Genomic DNA, 25,306 nt, shown 5'->3' on the forward strand with positions numbered 1-25,306 from the left:
GTTCTTCCTTCCCTTTCACCTGGCAGGCACCAAGAACACCATCGCAGACTCGCTCATCAGGGAGCTACGGTCCTGCCATGAGTGGGAGCTTCAACAAGCGCAGATGTCTCAGCTCTTCAGCAGGCGGAGTTTCCCACTGATCGAGCTGTTCGCAACAGTGGCCCACTCCAAGTACTGGAAATTCGCCAGCAAATACCCTCAGCCGAGGAGTCTGGGGGACACTTTCTCATTCCTGTGGGAGGGGCTCTCCCTGTGTCAGGAATAAAGGATGGGGTAGACGTGGGGTGCTGCAATGCGTGAGATAAACATGGTTGGGCAGCTACAGGGGCAGAGACTTCAATTCCCAGCAGCCCCTGGGCGTTTTGGTAGTCCTGTCTTCCGCGCGCGTTGCTAGCTGAATGCAATCAGGAAGGCTTATCAGCCGGCAATGGCGCAAGACAGGTGCGGCTTATTTTGGCGTGGAGGAGGACGGAGGAGGTTTCGCTGTGCTCGACGGCTGGATGATTTCCTGACCCGGAGGAACACGCAGGTCGAAGAGTGGACACGCGGCCAGACTGTTTCTTTGATGCGGCGCCTTCTTCGTCTGGGTAGTCCCAAGGGGCTCCCGGGCTAAAACTAAGTACTACGAGGAGCAGGCGCTGTGATTTATGGCCAACTAGTTTTCTCTCATTGCAATGGTGTTGGGAATCAATTATCACGGCGTGTGTTTGTGAAAGCAAGGTTTTCTTCTATTGGATCACACGTGCTAAAAAAGAAACGTTTTTGAATCTTGATGTGAAACGCTGATTGTTCTTCAATAAGGGGCATGAACTTGGCATGAGAAAGGTTGCATAAAATCCTGGGCTCAGAGAACAAGTATCTTAGAGGACACGTAACAAGTTTTTGGGCAATGGTTCTAGTGCCGTTAACTGGGACTGTCTACAGTGTGCTAACTTTGATGTATGTTCAAGTGCTTCTGCTGCTTTGCCCAAAAGGGCCACGTGTTTGTCTTTTCATGCAGGGATATTATTCCCTTGTTTATTTTCATTCCGCTTGAAAGCCTAATTGCTCTCTATGTGTTCATTGAATGTGGTGCATGTATTAAGGTGTACCTAACTACGTCAGGAGCACTGTGGGGAGGTTCATGTGCCTTGCAAGAGTGTGACGTAGCAAGTACAGATTGGTGTGTCAGGAGGGTATTTTCCCTGGTGTATGCAGGTTAGCTTTTACCCTGTGCTTCCCCATTCCTATCAAAACTAGGTGCTCCCTCCTCCTTTTTCCGGTGTTCCTAATTCCTCTACCCTATCCACAACCTCTCCCTAATCCCTCTTCCCCCCATTGGCTGCCACGTGGTATTCTGTGTATATATAATCAGGTACCTGTGCCAACCACAGTGGAAGGGGACGATTCATTCGGCTTCTGTGGTTCGGGAGAGAGTGTCAGACTCTCTTCCCTAATAAGGTGTGATTGTGACACCCTGTATGCCTTCCCTCCGATTCCACTCCTGCTACATGCGATCAACACACTCAGGCGCTGCCATTGCAGGATGATCCACATCGCTCCGGCTTGGCCGTGGCCGATCTGGTACCCGGATCTGCTCCATCTGTCACTGGCTGCATCCATTCAGCTGCCTCCACTTCCAGACCTTCTATCCAGAGAAAACTGAACAATACTGCACCATGACCCGGCATCGCTGATCCTCACGGCCTGGCTCCTGCAGCCCTAGAGTGCAAGAAGACCCTGGCCAAAGCCAGAGCTTCCTCTGCGTTGTCTTGCTACAGGCACACATGGAAGTGCTTCACAGTTTGGTGCAAGTCTCTGAGGATTACGCCTCCATAGCTCCTCTCATACCTGCTTTCGCTGGCCAAGGTCGGCTTGACTTACGCCTCTATCAAGGTTCACCCAGGCGCCCATATCCAGGTTCACCCAGGTGCCTGTGTTCTTTCCGAAACCTTCTACACCTGCTGATAGGGCGTTGCGTTCACTGGGCGTTGCTCGTGCCTTAAACTTTTATGTGGCACGCAGTAAGGATTTTCAAAAAACATCTCTGCTGTCCATCAGTTATGGACCAGTGGGGCATGGGAACGCCCTGTCTAAGACTCCCATATCCAGGTGGCTCTCTGGCTGTGTGGTGCATTTTCATCGTCTGGCCAACAGACCTCTTCCAGGCAGGCTGAGAGACCACTCCACCAGAGCAATTGCAGCAATGGCAGCTTTTCTCTCTGGTGTTCCGCTGCTCGACATCTTCAGGGCTGCTACGTGGAGGTCTACCTTCGCGAGATTTACTGCATCGACAGGGATTGGAGGGAGAAGTCCTGGGTCGGGCAAGTATTGCTGTGCAAACTTTTAGCTTGAGGTGAGTCTGTTCCAGGGGACGTGTATTGCTTCTGTTGAGCCTTGCCACCTCCCGTGGTTGTGTGTATGTACTGCTATGTGATCATATTAATGAGCATGTGAATCCATGCAAGACCCCACGCTGGAGAAGGAACACGTTACTTACCTGTAACTCCTGTTCTCCAGCATGGGTCTGGCATGGATTCACATGCAAACCCTCCTCCCTCCTTTCCCTCTGTGGTGCTGATTGGTTCATACTGCCACCTTACGTGCTTTACCAAATCTGAAGCTGGCCACCAGGGGTGGAGTTTAGGAGGACAAGTATCATTGGCTGGGGGCAGTATGACCCAAAGGACAATGATTGGTTATAGAGGAAACAGGTAGTTTTCAGTCTAAAGTGGAACTACTTTCTTTTTACTGAAGATTTCTCCGGCCTAACAGGGAATATTCATGAGCATGTGAATCCATGCAAGACCCATGCTGGCGACCTGCCAACTCTAACCAAATTGAGGACCAACCGTCCTAAAGTAGAAAGCACAACCTATACCCTTCGAACACCTGTCAGCTTGAGGAAGTTGTTGGAGAACCAGAGTAACCCTCATCATCCATGGCATGACTAGCTTTCTGGGCACAACCCACCAGCAGACACATAAATAATCACAAATGACCCTTGCATTAACCATGCCCACAGCTTAGACTCAACGATCGCTACAAATTAGTTCACACCCACAGCTCCTCTTTACTAGAGTATCAGGTAACAATGTCCCCATACATGATGTCCCCATACATAATGTTGCTGGGAAAAGCCATTGCGACATTATATACGGTGACATTGTGTATGGGTACAGGTTGCGGCGAGCTCCCCGCTCCCCTTGTAAGGAGACATGTTTGTGGGGACATTATTACATGGGACCTTTACTAGCACCCGGTGGCAGACCCTCATCTCCAGTAACGACTGTCCACCACACATCACCAGTACTTGAAGCACACCCAGATATTTCAGGGCTCAGGTGGGGTGAACTTGTTGAATTCTTTTCACGTAGCACCTTTTGTCACTTTGAGAAAGATTCCTATGCATGGAAGTGCTTAAAAACCTTTCTCATCACAAAAATATGTTCCCAACAAGTTTTCATGCCTTTTAATTATAATCGTTAATTAATCATGTTAATGCCACGCTGCTCATTCGGGAGGATGGGTCCAGGCAGTGGGTTTGCTCTAGAGATAGCACCTTTAAAAATAAAAGCATGGTCACTTCTGTCATGACGTCAAATAGCAGGAGGCATAAGGGGGGCCCAAGTGAGTCTCGAAGCTGGGAAAACCCACCTGTGACACGATGTTAACTCTGGAAGTGCTTAATAAGGTGAATATCCCAGAGCCCCTACCCTACCCAGCCTCTGCGTTCAGGCCTAACGAATGCAACCACCAGCTCCGAAAGAATCAATGCTAGAACATTATAGAAGAATTCTGCAGTCCGAGAGTCTGGACCATGGACAAACCTTAGAAGACAAGCATTGGAGACAGTCCTATAGAGAAGGGTCCTGGGCAATGTGAACCATGGTCATGATTTGCAGACCAGCATCACTGAGTCCTGTGGCTGCCATGACAAAGTTAACTGACTCCACAAGAGGCCCTCTTAAGTTTGTGGCTCACAGACCTGTGGCCTCATATGCAAGTGGGTTTGATCGGAAGTGGAATAATAAGCTGCACGTGACACCCTTGACTGGGTTCGAAGGGCCATCTAAGGAGAAGTCAGGTTCACAGAGACAGGAGCCTTTCCCACCAACCCTTTGGAGTCACGAGAGGACACCACCACCCATACGAGTTATTCAACCAGTTTGGCGTAGTCAGACAGTATGAAAGTGGACCCGGGCAGTCCAACACTGATGGAATTTGGAAGAAGCCTATAGGTGAAAAACTGTGGAACAAGAGAGACAAATACAAGGATAGAGCACGAGGAGCCAAGAAGGATCATTGTGGAAAGGCTGACATTCAAGGAGAGAGAGAAGAGCGAAGAGTAATGTGTTGGAACACATTCTCCTCCTATTCCTCCTATGGGATCGGTCAGCTGCATATGAGATACCATGACATGTAGAATTCCCCTCATATGTAACCTAGCTTAGACTAAAACAAGGTCTGTTAGTAGAATGTAGTGCTCTGAAACAACAGGAAGCGCTCAAAGTGCTAGATGCCTCTATTCACTAGTATTTGCTTTACATTTGCAAAGCAGCCTCAATTGAGTGTGTGTTTAAGTTACCTACACATAGCTGTTTGTTTTTGCTTATTCAAATGTACATGCATACCTATTTAGTTCTGCATAGAATCCCATTACTTGCACATTGAACCAGCAAGAAATGCATGCACAGTCAATTTTATTCTTTGCATAAATAGAAGCTAAGACACAGCCGAAGAAGCCAAGGCAGTGTGCAAGGCCTTCACACATTTCACCTAGCACAGCACAATGCTGCCCTTACTTAGCAATAAGAGCGTAATGACTTGAGTAGACTTCAGAGTTCCAAGCTACAGATTGATTTGATATGGTGAAGATGTAATTTAGAGCTTCTTCTCCTTGATACATTGCACAAAGTTTACAAAATGTATAAAATGAGCAGACTAATTGGTCACCTTGCTTGCGTCCAACTGATATGACACTAGACTCTAAATTACTGTTAATTGAAACTGACGCACGACCCATCGAGTGACATGTAATTTAATTATTAGGGAATTTCTATCGGGGCCCTATATAAAGCCTATGGCATTCCATTGGGGAGGGCTGGCACAATCGGATGGGGCAAGCTGAGGCTGAGGAGCTGTTGTCAGAACTGTCAAAACAGACATGACAGGCTTGCTTCATTTTGAAGTTTGCACCTTATTTGCTGGGGATAACTGAATTAGAACTGTGCTAACTACCTGGTCATTTCTTTATTTATTTTCAGGTAGGTGCTTAATACATAGATATGATATGTTTTCATTTTCATTATTGCATTTCTTTTCAATGGTGCTAAAATGCTAGTCTTTCTAGGTGTTTAATACACTGTTTTATTCTTGCAATGATGCTAAAATGCTAGTCTTTCTCTAGGTAGAGATGAGAAAGGATTAATGCACCAGAGAAGGTGTTTTTATTCTTGCATTTCATTAAATGTGGTTTCTCTGAAACATTCTTGTATTTTCAGAAGTGGAGTAGAACATGTTTCTTTGAACTTAGTTGATGTTAAAGCCTTTTGATTTTTAGCTCGAAGCTTTTGCTAATGAGAATGGTGTGAGATATGCCCATTTGGGAATGAACTGAGCAGTTCTTATGATTATTTCTTGAGGAGATGATTTTTGCAGACCCTACTCATAAATGTGGTTAGATAGAAATATGAATTGGACTCTGTAAGAAGGTTGATTTAATTTGTTGATGAATCATTAGAGAGCAAACGGGAAACCAGTCTCTTTTATCAAATAAAATGTATTCTTTTGTACAATAGTAGTCATTCTGATTCAATGTGCAACACTTGTGTTGATGTATTATGGCCTTCTGTTTTCTTCACTATCCCTTTCTGAAATGTATGCAGGTACAGTGAGTAACCTTTACTCATTGAAGTGTAGGCTGGTACATACGTATGTGTGAGGGTTGTTGGAGGTCACAGGCTTTGCATTCCTATGAGGTGAACTGACAAACCTACACCCACTCAAGCTTCTACCATTGTAGCAGAGCACATTATGGTGCTGTATTCAGACGAGAAAAGACGTTTTCTGAGATCTGATCCAGTGACCATTTGCTACTGTGTCCCGAGAAAAGGGTGGTAGGCCCTTATTGCCAGCACAGCTGGGGTGGGGAGGCTTGTTTCCCGTCCATTGGGGTTGACATTCTTAGTCTAGCCCGGAACTTCTGACAATTGGCTTCCCAACACATGGGGCTTGATAAGCATTTTGACTCTTCATCCACTGGCGCCCATCCATTTATATTTGCTGGTTCTTGAGTGATGTACCTCAACCTGTGTTTAACACACAACACTTAAGCCTTTATTTTTCCATTAGTGGAGAGCAACGGGAGATTTGGCTTTATTAATTGCTCTTTTCAGTCTTTAGTGGAGAGCAGCAATGGTTTTTCAATCTTTAGAGAGAGAGGCCTCTCATATAAAAGACTTTTTTGAGATAGCACAGCTGAGAGAAATGCTGTTCTTATCTTAACCAGGAAGGTCACCGTTCACATAAATCTCCATCCACTGTAGAGGTGGAAAGTGCCGCGTAATAGAATACGTGAGATCACTGCTGTGATTGAAATTATAATTCCTAGTATATTTGAAAGCAGAAAGCAGAAAATACAGCTGTATTAACTTTAGCTAATGGGCACTTCAGAGATGTGTACTAAAGCAGGTACAACTCCTCCTTCCGGATCCAGTGAACCGAAAAGGCATTTAGAAATATTAGCATATGGTACTTATGCACTCATCTTGGATGTCATGTGCATTCCTTTTCTATGCGTGCACCAAGTTAATACATAGCTAATTTCACATAACATATACAAAGTGAAGTAGGACTTTGTGATCAAAGTACAGCAGCTAAACACATTCCTTGCCCACAGAGACACTATAGGCTTATATAAGGGCACCTCCAGTTAAATTTAACGGTGTCTTTATATGTCTAGTCTACCAAGCACACCAGGCCAATATATCATATATTGCCCATTCTGATACCTTTCCTGGTTTCCCAATGAACTTCAGTTCCCATTAGGCATGGCCTACCATTGACCAATTGTGCAAAGTACATGGTCGTATGAAAAGGCTTTGTCATTCCACCCTGTAAAGGAGATATCTACAAACACAGATGGAGGCGAATATTTACTTTTAAAGTACCAATTCAACCGGCTCCAGAGCCGGATGCTTAAGCACCGCAAATTAGAAATGCAGAGTGAGCCAACACTAGCCTCACAGGCTCAGGAAATCACTCATGACTGCATAAAAGCTGATTTGGGCCTGCACACACCACCATCTGGTGATCAGAACACTCCCCCTCAACGGTATACACATGACATGGCCCGAGTACAGTGTCCAGAATCATCAATTTGATGTTAAAGGAAGCTACTAACAAACAGATGCCATATAGGGATCGCAAACAGATGCCAGGCCTCTCGAAACGTTCGAATCCCTCGACTGCTAAATTTTAGAGTATGAGAAACACACCATTTTACCACAAGAGTTATCCAAAGAGAATGCCCACCAAATCATTTGATGACTGGCTTCCCCAAAACACTTCTCCAGGTTTCGATTCAGTAACAGTGAATGCTATTTCAGTTAAACTGGAACACGATTCCTCAGACTTAGGGCCTCAATTCGACCCAGGCGTTAAACCATGGCGCTATTAGCGCCATGGTTGATGCCGGATTCCGCCATGGTGAATGGCGGAATTACCGCCCCATTCCAAGGTTGGCGGGGCGGTCATTCCCCATTCACCATTGGCCCTTCCCCATTCCCATTTTTGCCCCATAGGGCTCAATAGGAATGGGGAAGGCGGTAATTACGGTACCGCAAATTGCAGTACCGTAATTACCTCCAAGGTCCCTTTGCGGGTCCAATCCTTAACGGGTGGTAAAAAACCAGCCGTTAAGGTGGGAACCCGCAAAGGGACCTCGTAATTAGGCGGTAAGGGGTTAACGGCGCCGCAACCTTTTACGGCGCCGTTAACCCCTTACCGCCTGGGTCGTAATGAGGCGATATTCAGAAATAAAATAGGACTCACCTATAGGCAGCACAAAGCTTAGCCTTTAGCTGAGGGTATCTTACCATTTAGTGTGGGAAATGCAAAAGAGGCACTTAAATGTAGAAATGTAATATGTGCGTTACTAATCTAAGCTTTGCGCTTAATCTTAATCAAATTAATGTTAGAAATGTAATATGTGCGTTACTAATCTAAGCTTTGCGCTTAATCTTAATCAAATGAACGTTAGAAATGTAATATGTGCGTTACTAATCTAAGCTTTGCGCTTAATCTTAATCAAATGAACGTTAGAAATGTAATATGTGCGTTACTAATCTAAGCTTTGCGCTTAATCTTAATCAAATCAACGACTCCCCTATATAGACACATAAAATATGTGCACAGAAGTGTAAAACATTAAAGGTACTCCCCTTTAATTGATTGTCAGTCTTGCAGCATGCACACGCAAGGACAGTACTGCGTGCAAGCAGCAGTTATACAACTGTCAGGCAGACTCAGCCTTTCACCTTCCAGATAGTGAAATGAGTAAACCATTAACTAAGTCACTTGTGACATCAGCACTTTCTAAGCTCAAGGAAGCGCTATAGAAGTAGAGTATTACGCAGCGCAGATACAGGAGTACAGGCCAAAGACAGTTTCCAAAAGGAAACGGCAGTTCATTGTTCACATGTGCGCATCCAAATAAACACTGATGCAAAGGTGTGAACACAGAAGTGAACTCACGCAGAAAATACAGCGGACAAACATGCAATAGGATGCAGCACTACTTGAAATGCGAGCATGTGTGCTTTCCGATTCTTTCATTTTGTTTCACTGGAGACCTTCCCACTGGCGGTTTCCTGTTCTCCTTTGTGGAACACCACCGCCTAGGCCTCATTTCAAATAGACAGCTATCTGGACATGGGTATTGCCTTCCCACGGATACAGCCAGAAGATTGCTTGGCTTGAATATGTTTGTGCCATTTCAGTTGAGAAGAAGAAACTATGAAGCCATCTTCAACCAGATAAACCCAGTCTGCAGGATCGTGCATCTATGCAATTCGGCCCCCAGTGCGAAAAAAAAGCTCTTCGGAAAGGGGGCACTTTTAAATCTGAGCACGTGGGTACAACATTGATCGTGCTTGGTGCATTCATAGTTAGTTCATAGAAATACACTTAGTTCATGGTCCGAATTCAAGCCCTCATGCACGTAATCTCTGCAGAAAATGAGTTTAAATTCTGTCAGTCCAGACAAATAAATTGCTTCTATGTTCTTTCTCCAAGTGAGTTGCAAGTGGGTATCTGTGATCAGAAACAAAGACCACAGATCCCCACTGTGAAACCGAAGAAAGAGGTGGAAACAACGAATTGCAACTGAGAAGACAAGAATCCAAACGTGTTCTGTACAGAGAGAATGTGGTTTGAATACGCACCATGAACTAAGCGTATTTCTGAGAACTAACTATGAATGCACACACTGCCAAGGAAAAGATGCTCAGCCAAACACCGAAGGTTATGGTTCATGAACAGACGTATCCCTTTCTTTTCTACTGGAATTTTAGACGTCATTGAATGATTGCGATTCATCAATAGACTAAAATGCCTTTGATATTGCTTTTGCCATGTATCCTCATCAAACAAAATGTAATTTGCTGTGCTGTGAAGTGATATAACATTGCATATTTAATGAAAAAAACATTGTGTGTTTTTTCTTTTTTCTTGACTAACTAATTGAATGACCGTGAAACATTAATGGCCTAAAGCCCATTGGATGCCGTTTTGTCATGTACCTCAACAAACAAAATACATTTTGCTTTACAAGCATTGTCATAAGTAAAAACGATGACTAATCAGATAGGCGCTGAGAATCTATGTAAGAATTACAGGTGGGCTCCCAACATCTGTTATCACACTTAAACATCATCCCGTAACTGAATTTACCATGAAGCGAATACATGCGAAGAACCCAGAACCAGCGCAAGAGAAAGAAGCGGCTATGTAACATTCCCTTTTTGGCATGGCTGTTCAAAAAAGACACTTATCCCTGTGGATTAGAATACATGATAAAAAATATATATCGGTCTGTTTATTCCTTGAGCCTTTCTGCGTCTAGTTAAGTGGCACAGCCTAATAGTGATACTCTAGAACTGAAAACATGAATGTACATGTAGAACTCTCGCGTATCTTCCAATCTGAAATGATTGTTCCTAAACCAAGTGAATAATGGAAAAAAGCACGTTGTGGCCCTCATTACAACACTGGCGCTAAACCATGCCTCTATTAGCACCATGGTTGGTGCCGGTGTTGTTACGGGTCCGCCATGGTTCAATGCGGAATTACCATCCCATTCCAAGGTTGGCGGGGCGGTAATTCCCCATTGAACCATGGCCCTTCCCCATTTTCGCCCCATAGGGTACCGTACTTAGCACCAAGGTCCCTTTGCGGGTCCCTACTTTAACGGCTGGTGTAAACCAGCCGTTAAGGTCGGGTCCCGCAAAGAGACCTCGTAATCAGGCGCTAATGGGTTAACGGCGCCACAGCCTTTTACAGCGCCGTTAACCCATTAGCGCCAGGGTTGTAATGAGGCCCTTAGAGCTGTATACAACAAAACAACAGTACATCACATACATAGAGTCATCCACATTTTTGCTTGAGTTTTGATTGACACATTGTATATTGAACTAATGTGGAACTTCTGTCCGTTTATTCAGACCATGCAAACAGCGATTCCATGAATCGGAGAATCTAAGCGACATTGCATTATTAACGTGAGAATATTTTTTTATTCCTGCACTCACAAAGGATAGTAGGAATCTAGTCACTAGACACAGATGTCTAGTGTATTTAGTATTGCATATTTTATCTCGCAAATTAGGACATTCATCTTAACGCCTGTACAACAATCAGCATCCAATAGTATCACTTTGCCTACACCAAGATGGCACCCGCCATCATTAATATCAGTGTACCTCACTTATATCATCACGTGCAACCTGAATCATGTGACATTTCACATAACAGGAACACATCGTTTAAATACTCTGGTATGTGGCACTATTCCAGTGGAGCACGAAGATCGAGTTATTAGATGCAGTCACTGTATATGAGTCGAATAGGAGGGTCAATTTCGCTCCTGACCTCATATGGTCTGTAAGAGAGGCTTATACAAACTTCTTGGTTACATGTTGATAAATTCAGGAAAAGGGGATCAGTAGCCTGAGGCTTGGAGGTGTGAGGCACCTGCAGCAGCTCACAGGAGCTGGTGTAGAGCAGGGGACAGTGACTCAGGTGGTGAATAGTAGCAACTGCAGCAGGAGACATCGCTTTTCAGAGACTTCTGTCTCTATTCTCCACATGCTCCAGTGACAGGACAAACCTGACTGGGAGACAGTGAGGCAGATTCGCAGACAAGGTAGGGGAGAGTTGGCTGGTCCCAGGGGCTGGGGCTTGGTACGCCGTGGCCTGGCTGCTGTAAGCCTGGCCTCGGCTCCCCTGTGTGAGGAGCTGTTTCTGAGGTGCCTGTTCTGTTTGCTGCCTTGTGGGAGAGGGGTTAGTTCTTTAGCAGGGCTGCTTTGGGCAGCACCATAGGGGAAGGTGTAAAGGAATAAGGCCCGCCCTCTTAAACTGAATGTAGTGGAGATAGACCCTGTCTACCTCAAACCGAATGATGATAAACTATTGGGGTGATCAGTGATTCTAAATGTTGCAGAAATCAGAATTATAGTGCTTCTCAGGAAAGCGCTTTAAAGGGTGATTTAGTTTATGGAGTCAGAATGTCATGCACAGTAGAGAATGAGCCTCATTATGCGGTAGGTGCTAAGGGATTACCGGCACCGGTAAGGTCACCGGTGCCGGTAATCCCTTACCACCCTATTCCGAGGTCCCTTAGCGGGTCCCTTCCTCAACGCCTGGTTTTACCAGGTGTTATGGATGGGACCCGTTAAGGGACTTCAGAGCTAATAACGGTACCGCAAATTGTGGTACCGTTATTAGCTCCATCCCCATTCCCATTGAGCCCTATGGGGGCTCAAATGGGAATGGAGAATGGTTCCCGGAATGGGGACTTACCGGGTCCTCCAAGGTTGGAATGACCCGTAAATCCCTATTTCGGGAACCCGGACTCGGAATGCGGTAAGGGGGTAGCCATGGTGCTACTAGCACCATGGGTACCTCCTACCGCGTAATGAGGCCCAATGTGTCAGGTAGTACATGTTATGATATATTATCAAAGAATCTAGATTCAAATCGGAGAAAGTACCAAGTTTTAGGTAAAAACAGGATGGTCAGGCATTGCGTAATTGGTTGGTCATTCCTTTTTTAAGACAGAGTCAGACACTTTGGCCCTCATTACGACCCAGGCGGTAAGTTACCGCCTGGGTCGTACCCTTACCACCATGGCGTAAACTATGTTTACGCCATGGTGGTTGGCGGATTTACCGCCCCATTCCAAGGTGAGTGGGGCGGTAAATCCCCATTTCCCATTTTACCCTTCCCCATTCCCATTTTCGCCCCATAGGGCATAATGGGAATGAGGAAAGGCTATAATTACGGCACCGTAAATTACGGTGCCGTAATTATCGCCAAGGTCCCTTTGCGGCATGGATTTTAACGGCTGCAAAAAAGCAGCCGTTAAAAGCCATCCCGCAAAGGGAACCTTGTAATCAGGCGTTAAGGGTCGGCACCGTTTACGGCGCCGTAAACCCCTTAACGCCTGAGTCAGAATGAGGGCCTTTAAATGGATGCTTGTTTGAGCAGACAAAATGGTTGATTTTTGCTAATTCATTATAACCTCAGTGGACAGTCTTTTTTAAATAAATGTTCCTACAGAGGACAATGGTGGGGAGAATCAGTGAGTAAAACTTGTTCAGACTAGTTCTGAGTGGCAGATAGGCTGGTGAATCACAAGTAGGAAGAGGGACTGCACATAGATCATGTCATATAAGTCAACGAATCACAGGCAGGAAAGGGGTGGTACTTTTGAACAGGCTATTACCTCACCTTCCTAGAGTGTATATAAGAGAGGTTGAGCTTAAATATTTTAGCAGAGTCCAAGAGATGTCCTGGAAGCTGTATGATGAGGTGTCCTGCTTGGAAGAAAATAAACTTGCTGACTTTGAAAATCCTGCCTCTGCTTCCTGATTTGCTTCAGAGACCCTTTCCTCATCCAGGAGTGCCAGGTACCAGAGAGATGGTGATGGCACAATCTTTATAAAGTCATGGCAGATGGTGCTATGCATACATTGGGGAAGAGTGAGCCTCCAAGTAAAAAGGGAAAGCTCAGCATAGAGGAACGCAGTAGAGGGACGACAGATAAGGGGGCGCAAAAGGAAGGTGGTGGAAAGGGTAGGAAAAAGGAAATAAAAGGGAGTGTTGCAAAAGACGTATGTTGGTGGGTGAAGGGGCAGAAGTAACACTTCAGAAGGCGTTCCTGTGGGAAGCAGTGTCAAGGGGAGAAGATATGGAGTGCAGGGAGCTGGTACAAAGGAGCAGTCCCACAGTAGGTCCCCAGTGCATAGGAAGGTTGAGAAAACAGGGCAGGTACTGGTCAGCAAGGTGAAAGAGCTGATAGCAGGTGCAGAACTGCAGAGGGGCCGATGTGGGGTGGAAAGTGGTCATTAAGTCGGCTAGGTCTGATAAGGACCTTGGCGGAGTTAGCCCTTTTGTTATATATTTTTTTGGGGTTTTTTGTTTGTTTTATTGGTTAAACATATTTAAGCCTTAAACATTAGTTCATTACTCCATTATTTCATTATTTAGTTCATTTTCATTCAATAGAACCATATCCATAGTTTGTTCCCTCAACTGCACCTTGTCCCATCAATTGGCCGGAGTTAGTTAATGAAGGAGTTATTTAAATAGTTATTTAAGTAGATCTAAGCCTCTTCCTCCTGGTCCAAGTTTAATAGTTCAACAAATTTTAATGCGTCAAGGGTTCTGCCGACCTTATCAACGGTCAGAAGCCGTTCCCAGTATTCTTCTTCTGTCTCGTCAGTGATGTTGCTCGTGTAACTACCCAAGTAGTTCTCCCTTTTCGATTTCAAGGCCGGGCAGGATAACATTACATGTCTGATAGTTTCAAGTTGGTCTTTAGTTTTGCAGAGTCTACAGTATGCAGTTGATTTTTCAATTTACCTTCTTTTCCATTTTACCTCTCTGCAGTGCCAGATGTTAAGTCTGCAGCGCATCAACAGATCTCGGTAATGGTGGGAGGGGAATTTCAGCAGGTAGGGTGGTAACATATTCAAACCTTTTTTTCCCCAGACAATATTATGACATTGATTTCTTTTCAATCTTTGCTCCTGTGTTTCTTCCCAGTCCTTTTCCCGGATGGATCTTTTGGCTTTATCTGGGTTTTCCTTTAGGGTGTCTTCCGAAAGGTTTGCCTGTTTCAAGCTAGCTTTGCATCTTCTTTTCCAATTTCGAATCATAGTATCCTCATTTGGTACTTCCCTCTGCATTAAGATTTCAAACGGCTTGGATGGGTTGTCGAGGATACACTTTCTATACAAGGATAGGGTTTTCCAAAGAGCAATTGAAGCCACAGACTGAAGCCTGAGATCTGTTTTTATGAGCTCCACCTGTAGCGATGTTGGAAGGCGCAGAATCTTTCGCCAAAAGTAGGCCTCACATATGTTCCAGACTTCCCATCTCAAGGCTAAGAGTGCTTCAGCACCATACGTGATGACCACCACCACCACATTTTGCTTGAAAAAGGTTACTATTGGAGCTAAGGAAAATTTGCCATACCTGCGATATAAGCAGATTCCTTGATTTGTCAGGGTCGTTAGTTTTTCCCGAATCAATGTATAATGTGCTTATTCATTACAATTTCTATTTATCATTATCCCAAGATACATTGTGGTTTCCACTTCCTTCAGTTTTTCATTTTCCAGAGACCACGTCTGAGATTTTTCTGCAGATTTTCTCCCCTTGCCAGATCTCATGGTTAGGATCATACATTTCTTGATGTTGATCTTCATGCTGTTATCTTTTAGATATTTATTGAATGACTCAATCCGTCTTTGCAGGCCTATTGGCGTCTGGTCTACGAATACCGCATCATCCGCATATAGCATCCACGGTATCTCTCTTCGATTTACCTTCGACGGGAATGCACGAATCTGCTCTTGGGTAGTGTTCATGTCGGCCATATACAATACAAAGAGGAAGGGAGCTAACACACATCCCTGTTTAATTCCCCTGGAGGTTTTAATCTTCCTAGATAGCCCTCCGTTTCCTGTAATTTGGACCTTGATTGAAGTATCAGTGTATAGGGCTTGGATGGCTTCCAACAGGTCCTTTGGACATCCCCACATCTTCAATTTTGACCACAGACATTCTCTATTTATTCCGTCGAAAGCTTGTTCGAGGTCGATGAAAGCTAAATAGAGTTTATTTTCCCTGCTAAAGTCTTGGCCTTCAGCAGGTTAATCAAAAACAAATTCAGAGCGGTACCTACTCCACTAACGAAGGCTGTTTGCCTTTCATCCAAGATTTTAGCCTGGGTGGCCCATTTTTTTAGATCCCTTAATAGAAGTGATGCAAATAGCTTGCCAATTGAATCTAGGAGCGCTATTGGCCTGTAATTCCTGGGGTTTCCCCAATCTCCCTTCTTGTAGATCGGTACGATGTAAGCCTCCGTCCACGTGGTGTCACTCGCCGCCAGGAATTTCTGTTTGGTCTTATTGGAAGACAGATGTAGAATGACTTGGTCCATCCTCTCTTCCTTTGAGAATTCAACAATTTTTATATCTTCAGTTGGTATCGTATGAAGTTGCGAAACTTGATTGCAGAGTCCCATCACGTAGCTCCTATTTAGTACCACCCTTCTGGGTCCATTTGCTGCGGTTTCTAGTTTCAAATAGCACCCTTTAAATAGAATGGATTTCTTTGGAGGTGGTAGAGGCAACACTTCACTTTTCTTAGCTTCGATATGCTTGTTATCTTTTGTCGTTTTTTGGTTTTGGACTGGGGCTATCCTGTCTCTTTCGTCTTTTCATCCCTTTATTGTCCTGTTTTTTCCTTTTTTGTTCCAGGGTGCTGAATTTGACAGGTTCCTTTTCTGTGTCAAGTTCTCTTATCAATGGCTCTGATCTTCTTCCTGAATTCCCGATGTTGTTTGGGACAGTCTCTCATTGAGACTTCAATTTCTTATGATCCTTAGAATTTGAGATTGTATCTGTGGTGTCCCAGTTGTCTATGGTTTGCCATTCTGATAGACAGATACTTTCCCAATCTTCTTCATCGCTGTTATTATCCATCAGCTCAATTAAATCACTCAAATTTTCTGGCTGTTCCTGATCATCCCATCCCTCCTCTGTTATCGCATTTTCGGGTTCTTTTATCTCGCTCACCTCAGTATAGTCTAGCTCACTCATCAGTTCTCTTCTAGGCTTCTTTGCACACTGAATATTTTCTCTTCTCGGTGGCGTTCTTAAATTCCTCAGAAATGCCCTTGATCCATTGACTTTGCATTTGAGGGCTTCATTTTTAGATTTTTTCCCCTTTTCGTTCGGTTTTCTTATTGCCTCTTTTTCCTTTGGCTGGACATGATCTTTAGGCGTGGCCCCTGCAAAGATCGCAAAGGAAGATCGTTCCGGTTGGACTAAGGTCAACTGGTTATTTGCACTCCCCACTCCCTTTTTCCCAGAGGGGATCAGAATCACATCGTCCAATTGTGACTCCTTTTGTTTGGAGAGGGCATTTGCGCCCTGTTTCAATTTCATTGGGCCTTTCCCTTCTTTGAGTTTTGTTTCTGACAGCTCTCCATCGTTCCTCTGTTTATGGAAACTTCTTATCCATTTGCAGTCCTCTAAGACTGCTTCATCAGCAGGGATTTGTCGGTTGCATCTCTTCTTGCTAGATCGCTGAGGCGACTCTGCCAAAGTTGGGTTAGTTCTGCTTCCTTGTTTATTCGTATGCTTATACTCTGCAGAGAGGACTCCATTAGGACATTTGTCTCTTTTATTTGGATATTGCTATTAGTCACCTCTTGTACAGAGTCTTTAATTGCCTCATATAATTTTAAGAAGGGGGCCAATGTAATATTTAACGAAGCCATGATCACTTTTTCGATATGCTCCATATCCTTTTCTCTTCCAAGTTTACCGGCTTCAGTTATTGTCCGTAGGATTTGATCATTTCCTGATTCTCTTGAGCGCATATAGGCGTCTTCCGAGGTTAAAGAGCTGGTCATAGGCCTTGCTGTCTGTTCCTCACCAGCTGCTCCTTTTGGAGTTAAATCTTTCAAGGTATCGCCTGGCAAGAGTATGTTTCTCTCCTCGGAGATTGGTGTTTGGTCTCTTTCGTTGCTGTTTTGTTTTCCTGCCACTTAATCGATGATGTAATGGAATCCTCGGGCAGAAAAGGTTTCCCAGCTGCTTGTTCTTTGTCCAAGGCTGCCATTTTCTCATTTATCCGGCAAAAACTCTTTCTTTTCTCTCTCTCTCTCTCTATTTTACCCGTCAGTACAGTTAAATCTTGCATGATTTTATTTGCAAGACTTGAATTACTCAGATTCGCAGGTATTGGGTCTGAGATTCCATTGGTAATACTTTTTCCTAAAGAAGTCTTCCTCTCCAATTGTGTCCTGGCATAGTCTCCATCATACCCAAGGGTATGATCTGTTTTATTTATTTCATTAGGAGGATTTGCAGTTGTTAGAGCTTTCTCAATTTGAGTACAATCTTGATTTCTTTTTCCCAAGAGACCGTAGCTTGCATAATCTTCCCTATAAGGTTGAAAGATATCAAGTGGTCCTCGGGCTGTCTCTCTGAGGGCAGTATGTTGTATCTTTTTTCTCAGGCTGGTGGACTCCTGTAGGGCTTCTTCCATTTGCCCCAAATCTATTGCGTCCCATTGACCTCCATGTTCCCATGATGAATCTAATGGTTGATGTTCGGTTGTGGGACTTTCCGTAACGCAGCTGAGTTCTTGTATAGCTAGCTTTAGCATTTCTTTTGGTCTCAAATCTGTTGTCACCTCAGGTGGGTGTTCGTATAGGGCGGCCCATTCCCCATCTTGGGAGGGTATGGTCGATTTTGAATTTCCAGTTAAGTCGCCATCATTCTTATTAGGGGGGTGCTGCTCTTCGCGAGGGCTAGCCATGGTTGAATCCGGGCTATGCAGATTCTCCCTCGCCCCAGATTCTGATCTTGTCTCCATGCCTCACCTTTAGTGACTGTTCTCTGATTATTTAGAGTTTTTCCAAGTATGTTTGCTGACAATAAGCTAGGCTTCATTGGTCGACCTTCAGACTCTTTCACTGGGATAGGATCGTCTCTTATTACAATTTCATTTGATTCACAGACAGTTTGTTCAGCCGCTTCCTCCTGGCAAGTGTCTTCTACGGCCGATTCAGGTATTATAGGTACTGAGGGTGATTGTTTTGAGATTTCTATTACCATAGGGATAGTACAAGCCATGGGTAGCTCAGGCCAGTTAGGGGCCAACTGCAAATTGCTGACCTTTCCCGCCAACGGCATTTGGTTTGTCATTTCTGTGCCCATCTGGCTAGCTCCCACTGATAAACTCTTTCGCTTTTTTGTACAAAAGGGTAAACGGCTCTGTTTTAACGTTGCTGTTTTCAGTATAGGCTCCGTGCTCCCATTTACCTCTGGGAGGGATATGAATCTTTGTCTTACCTGCAAATGGGTTTGCAAGCCCGTTTCTTGTAGATCCATGATGGCAGGAACTGACTTCATTTTATCAGGGGCCTCCTCGTTGTACTTTGTATCAAATGTTATTGGCAGCCAACTGGGTTAGGATCCCTGCAAGCTCACAGCAAGCAGCCAGACAGCTTAACAGCTGATTCACTCCACCAAAACGATGCCCTTTGCACGCCAGGCTTAGCGCCGCAAGGGTGCCTGGCTGCAGAATTTGTATCACTTCCTGTAGGCATCACTGGGGGCGGGCAGGGGGCGGAGCCAAATAGTGCTATGGTGCTCTCTCCTATTCCGCGTCCTGCAAGCTGCCAGCCGCGTGTCCCACAGCACCTCCAAAGTCCTCCAGATGCTAGCAGAGGGCAGATGAGGGGGGTCGCAGCCACAGCTTAACAGCTGATTCACTCCACCAAAACGATGCCCTTTGCGCGCCGGGCTTCGCGCCGCAAGGGTGCCTGGCTGCAGAATTTGTATCACTTCCTATAGGCGTCACTGGTGGCGGGCAGGGGGCGGAGCCAAATAGTGCTATGGCGCTCTCTCCTGTTCCGCGTCCTCCAAGCTGCCAGCCGCGTGTCCCACAGAACCTCCAAAGTCCTCCAGATGCTAGCAGAGGGCAGGTGAGGGGGTCGCAGCCACAGTTAATAGCTGATTCACTCCACCAAAACGATGCCCTTTGCGCACCGGGCTTATATTGGAATGGGTAAAGAATGAGATTGGTGAGGTGCAGTCTGTGCAGGTGATAAGTGGAGGGAGATTGTTGGTAACAGGTGTAGGAGAGAAAACCAGTAAAAATGCTTTGGACATAGGTAGCTTTGGAAAACACCCTATAATTGTGATTGAGCAGGATAGGGATACATGTAATGGGGTAATTTACGGAGTCCCTATAAGCACACATCATAAGGATATTGTAAAATCACTGAAGGGTCTTGGGGTGTTAGAAGTGTGGCGGTTTGGGTAGGAACGATTCTGATAGGGGCACCAGCTCTACGACTGTGGCACTGCAGTTTAAGCGGAGTGAAGTCCCGGAATGTGTGTACTTGGGGGTATCAGCACCTTAGGGTCAACCAGTATACCCCAGAGCCTCTTCAGTATTACAAATGCCAGGAGTATGGCCATGTGACACAAACCTGTAGGAAGGATAAGCGGTGAAGTAAATGTGGTGGGCCCCATGATATCAAGGAATGTGTGACCGAGGATACGACAAAGTGTTGTAATTGTAGTGGTGAACACGTTGCTTCATATAGAGGCTGCCTTACGCAAGCAGAGGTCTGGAAAGTAATGCAAACAAAAGTGAGCCAAAAAATCAGATATGCTGGGGCGGTTCAGAAAGTGAGAGAGGAGATGAAGGAAGTGGCAAGAAGTCCAAGGTCCATGAGGGACAGGTGAAGGTGGGGGTGCAACAGTCCCATAGGAATGATGAGGTACCTGGACAGGGGTTAAATGTCAGAATGGAGGACTTATGTTTTATCATTGCCACCATTAACATGACGGCTGATGTTGGTTGTGGGGGCCGCAAAGATGTATCTGAAGATAGGGAATTTCACTGACTGGGATGTTCGCAGAATGATGAGCGGAGATGATGCTACCCATAATAGTTCAGGGGTATGAAATTATACCAGGAGTTTATTGGTGAATGGGCAGGAGCTGAAGAGAGAGTTATTGAAAGAAGGTGATGTGGATATTGTTTGTCTACAGGAGACTTGGTTGAGAGGCGGTCTCAATTTTCACTTTCCAGGGTATGTGTTCTATCGGAAAGACAGAGCAGTGGGTAGAGATGTTGGTGTTGGTATTTTGGTTAAGAGTGGGATTCAATGCTCAGTAGTTGAGTTTGATGGGGACATTGAACTTATAGGTATACAATGCTAGTGGGTGACAGAAGATAGTTGTGCTCAACTTCTATAACCTGTGCAGACCTCTTGATATAGGGGCATTACAGCTCGTCCTGGGCCAAGGGGGCAATTTTATAGTATGTGGCGATTTCAATAGTCATAATACCTTAAGGAATAGTCATGTGACAGACATGAATGGGAATAGACTTGAGGCTATGGCAGAAGAGTGTGGGCTTGTATTGTTGAACTCTAAAGAATACACAAGAACAGATGTGACTACAGGAAAGGGTTACTACCTTGATTTGACATGACTATCAGCACGTCTGGTGCCTAAGTTTGTGTGGAAGGTGAGGATGGATAGAGAGATGTGGTCTGATCACTTATCAATTGTGCTAGAGGTAAACGTCAGGATGGTAATAGCAACCATCTTTGCCCCCCAGAGTTGTAGCATTCAAAAGATGGACTGGGTGAAGTTTGGTGTGAGATGCACTGGATTGATGGTTGACAGCGGAGAAGGTGGAGGGCAGAGTTCAAAGTAGAAGAGTTGGATCAAGCGATAGTGCATGTGTTTCAGAGAGTAGTGGAGGAACTGGCTCCAGCCAGGAGAAAGCAGTTTAGGAAACCAGGAGTCATCAGAATGTTCGGTGGCTGTAAGGAATAGGAAGAGGAAACGGCGGAAGGCCTTGTGTTCCAAGAGTGTAGAGCATGGGTGCACAACATATGGCCTGCGGGCCACTTGTGGCCCGCCATGCTGTTTTGTCTGGCCCACGAGGCACAAACACTTTCCTAATGGAGGGCGGCCCGCAAGCAGCATCGGCCGCCCAACATTAGGAAAGTCTTTGTTGTCTTCCGGGCCGGACAAAACACTGGCCGTCATTGGCTCAGCACACACGCACCACATCGCTCCTAAGAGCCACGTAGTGCGTGTGTGCTGCACCAATGGAGGGCCAGCACTACGGCTAGCGTGACCAGTAAGTCTTGATGCCGGAAGGCATTTCAGCCTTGCTGGCCACACCAGCCATAGTACCACTCCACTTACCTCGCCAGCGTTCCAGCTTACCTGCCTTCCAGCACGTCCGATAAGTGGTCTGTTTGTGTTGTGTATGTTGAGATGGGGTGGGGCGTCGGATGTGCATGAATGTTTGTTTTTGAATGTTTGTGTTGTGTATGTTGAGATGGGGGGTGTCGGATGTGTATGAATGTTTGTTTTTGAGTGTTTGTGTTGTGTATGTTGAGATGGGGGTGTTTTGGGGTGTCGGATGTGCATGAATGTTTTTTTGTGAATGTTTGTGTTGTGTATGTTGAGATGGGGGGTTGGGGGGGTGTCGGATGTGAATGAATGTTTGTTTTTGAGTGTTTGTGTTGTGTATGTTGAGTTGGAGGGTGTGGGGGGTTGTCGGATGTGTATGAATGTTTGTTTTTGAGTGTTTGTGTTGTGTATGTTGAGTTGGGGGGGTTGGGGGTGTCGGATGTGTATGAATATTTGTTTTTCAGTGTTTGTGTTGTGTATGTTGAGATGGGGGTGGGGGGTTTCGGTCTGTATGGGTGCATGCTTGAGAATGTGTGTGCTGAGTTGGGGGGTGGGGGTTCGGGTCTGTATGGGTGCATGCTTAAGAGTGTGTGTGCTGAGTTGGGGGGTGGGGGGTTTGGGTCTGTATGGGTGCATGCTTGAGAGTGTGTGTGCTGAGTTGGGGGGTGGGGGTTCGGGTCTGTATGGGTGCATGCTTGAGAATGTGTGTGCTGAGTTGGGGGGTGGGGGGTTTGGGTCTGTATGGGTGCATGCTTGAGAGTGTGTGTGCTGAGTTGAGGGGTGGGGGTGGCGGGGTTTGGGTCTGTATGGGTGCATGCTTGAGAGTGTGTGTGTTGAGTCGGAGGTGGGGGGTTTTGGTCTATATGGGTGCATGCTTAAGAGTGTATGTGCTGAGTTGGTGGGTGGGGGGTTTGGGTCTGTATGGGTGCATGCTTGAGAGGGTGTGTGCTGAGTTAGGGGGTGGGGGTTCGGGTCTGTATGGGTGCATGCATGAGAATGTGTGGGCTGAGCTGGGGGGTGGGGGGTTTGGGTCTGTATGGGTGCATGCTTGAGAGTGTGTGTGCTGAGTTGGGGGTGGGGGGTTTGGGTCTGTATGGGTGCATGCTTGAGAGTGTGTGTGCTGAGTTGGGGGGTGGGGGGTTCTGGTCTGTATTGGTGCATGCATGAGAGTGTGTGTGCTGATTTGGGGAGTGGGGGGGTTTGGGTCTGTATGGTTGCATGCTTGAGAGTGTGTCTGCTGAGTTGGGGGGGAGGGGGTTTGGGTCTTTATGAGTGCATGTTTGAGAGTGTGTGTGCTGAGTTGGGGGGTGGGGGTTTGGGTCTGTATGGGTGCATGCTTGAGAGTGTGTGTGCTCAGTTGGGGGGGTGGGGGGTTTGGGTCTGTATGGGTGCATGATTGAGAGTGTGTGTGCTGAGTTGGGGGGTGGGGGTTCGGGTCTGTATGGGTGCATGCTTGAGAGTGTATGTGCTGAGTTAGGGGGTGGGGGTTCGGGTCTGTATCGGTGCATGCTTCAGAGTGTGTTTGGGGCATAGTGTTTGGTTGGGGGTGAGGAACATGGGGCATAGTGTTTGGTTGGGGGTGAGGGGGCCATGGGGCATAGTGTTTGGTTGGGGGTGGGAGCCATGGGGCATAGTGTTTGGTTTGGGGTGAGGGGGCCATGGGGCATAGTGTTTGGTTGGGGGTGGGAGCCATGAGGCATAGTGTTTGGTTGGGGGTGAGGGACATGGGGCATAGTGTTTGGTTGGGGGTTAGGGGGCCATGGGGCATAGTGTTTGGTTGGGGGTGAAGGGGCCATGGGGCATAGTGTTTGGTTGGGGGTGAGGGACATGGGGCATAGTGTTTGGTTGGGGGGTGAGGGACATGAGGCATAGTGTTTGGTTGCTGGTTAGGGGGCCATGGGGCATAGTGTTTGGTTGGGGGTGGGGTACATGGGCATGGGGTATAGTGTTTGGTTGGGGGTGAGGGGGCTATGGGGCAAAGTGTTTGGTTGGGGGTGAGGGGGCCATGGGGCATAGTGTTTGGTTGGGGGTGGGAGCCATGGGGCATAGTGTTTGGTTGGGGGTGGGAGCCATGGGGCATAGTGTTTGGTTGGGGGTGGGGACATGGGCATGGGGCATAGTGTTTGGTTGGGGGTGAGGGACATGGGGCATAGTGTTTGGTTAGGGGTGAGGGGGCCATGGGGCATAGTGTTTGGTTGGGGTGAGGGGGCCATGGGGCATAGTGTTTGGTTGCGGGTGAGGGGGCCATGGGGCATAGTGTTTGGTTGGGGGTGGGAGCCATGGGGCATAGTGTTTGGTTGGTGGTGAGGGACATGGGGCATAGTGTTTGGTTGGGGGTGAAGGGGCCATGGGGCATAGTGTTTGGTTGGGGGTGGGTGACATGGACATGGGGCATAGTGTTTGGTTGGGGGTGAGGGAGCCATGGGGCATAGTGTTTGGTTGGGGGTGAAGGGACCATGGGGCATAGTGTTTGGTTGGGGTGAGGGGGCCATGGGGCATAGTGTTTGGTTGGGGGTGAGGGGACTATGGGGCATACTGTTTGGTTGGGGGTAGGAGCCATGGGGCATAGTGTTTGGTTGGGGGTGGGGGCATGGGCATGGGTCATAGTGTTTGGTTGGGGTTGGGGGTGGGAGCCATGGGGCATAGTGTTGCACTCCAAGAGTGAACCCAATAATAAAGCTTAAACAGGCACAGTTAGGAGATGTACATCCTTTGCTTTTTTGAGGAAACCTGACTCAACGAAGGCCATACTCCTCTTGGGCAACCCAAACAGCAAACTATAGCAGTCCAAAATAACGGAATGTCCAATCAAGTGTCAATAAAATATATATAATTTAATTAAACAGACCATATACACTAACTAAATCAAAATAAATTATAACAATGGAAAATGTGTAGTACAAAATGTAAGTTTGAAATGCAATAAAAATCGTTACCCCTCAAAAACATATTCTTTTTCCATTTGTTTGATATAAATTGGGGGTTGAAAAAGCCTCCTGCCACGCCCCGCCTACCGCCCTGCCCACATTTACTTTTCGGCCCACTGTAGCCCTCATGTAAGGTACTTTCGGCCCTCTGTCAAAATTAGTTGTGCACCCCTGTAGAGGATGTGTTTGTGTGTGTCTGCTGAGTTGGGGGGGAGGGGGTTTGGGTCTTTATGAGTGCATGCTTGAGAGTGTGTGTGCTGAGTTGGGGGGTGGGGGTTTGGGTCTGTATGGGTGCATGCTTGAGAGTGTGTGTGCTCAGTTGGGGGGGTGGGGGGTTTGGGTCTGTATGGGTGAATGCTTGAGAGTGTGTGTGCTGAGTTGGGGGGTGGGGGTTCGGGTCTGTATGGGTGCATGCTTGAGAGTGTGTGTGCTGAGTTGGGGGGTGGGGGTTCGGGTCTGTATCGGTGCATGCTTCAGAGTGTGTTTGGGGCATAGTGTTTGGTTGGGGGTGAGGGACATGGGGCATAGTGTTTGGTTGGGGGTGAGGGGGCCATGGGGCATAGTGTTTGGTTGGCGGTGGGAGCCATGGGGCATAGTGTTTGGTTGGGGGTGAGGGGGCCATGGGGCATAGTGTTTGGTTGGGGGTGGGAGCCATGAGGCATAGTGTTTGGTTGGGGTGAGGGACATGGGGCATAGTGTTTGGTTGGGGGTTAGGGGGCCATGGGGCATAGTGTTTGGTTGGGGGTGAGGGGGCCATGGGGCATAGTGTTTGGTTGGGGGTGAGGGACATGGGGCATAGTGTTTGGTTGGGGGGTGAGGGACATGGGGCATAGTGTTTGGTTGGGGGTTAGGGGGCCATGGGGCATA

This window comes from Ambystoma mexicanum, chromosome 10, assembly GCF_040938575.1.
Source record: "Ambystoma mexicanum isolate Mex_15411 chromosome 10, UKY_AmexF1_1, whole genome shotgun sequence".
NCBI lineage: Eukaryota > Metazoa > Chordata > Amphibia > Caudata > Ambystomatidae > Ambystoma > Ambystoma mexicanum.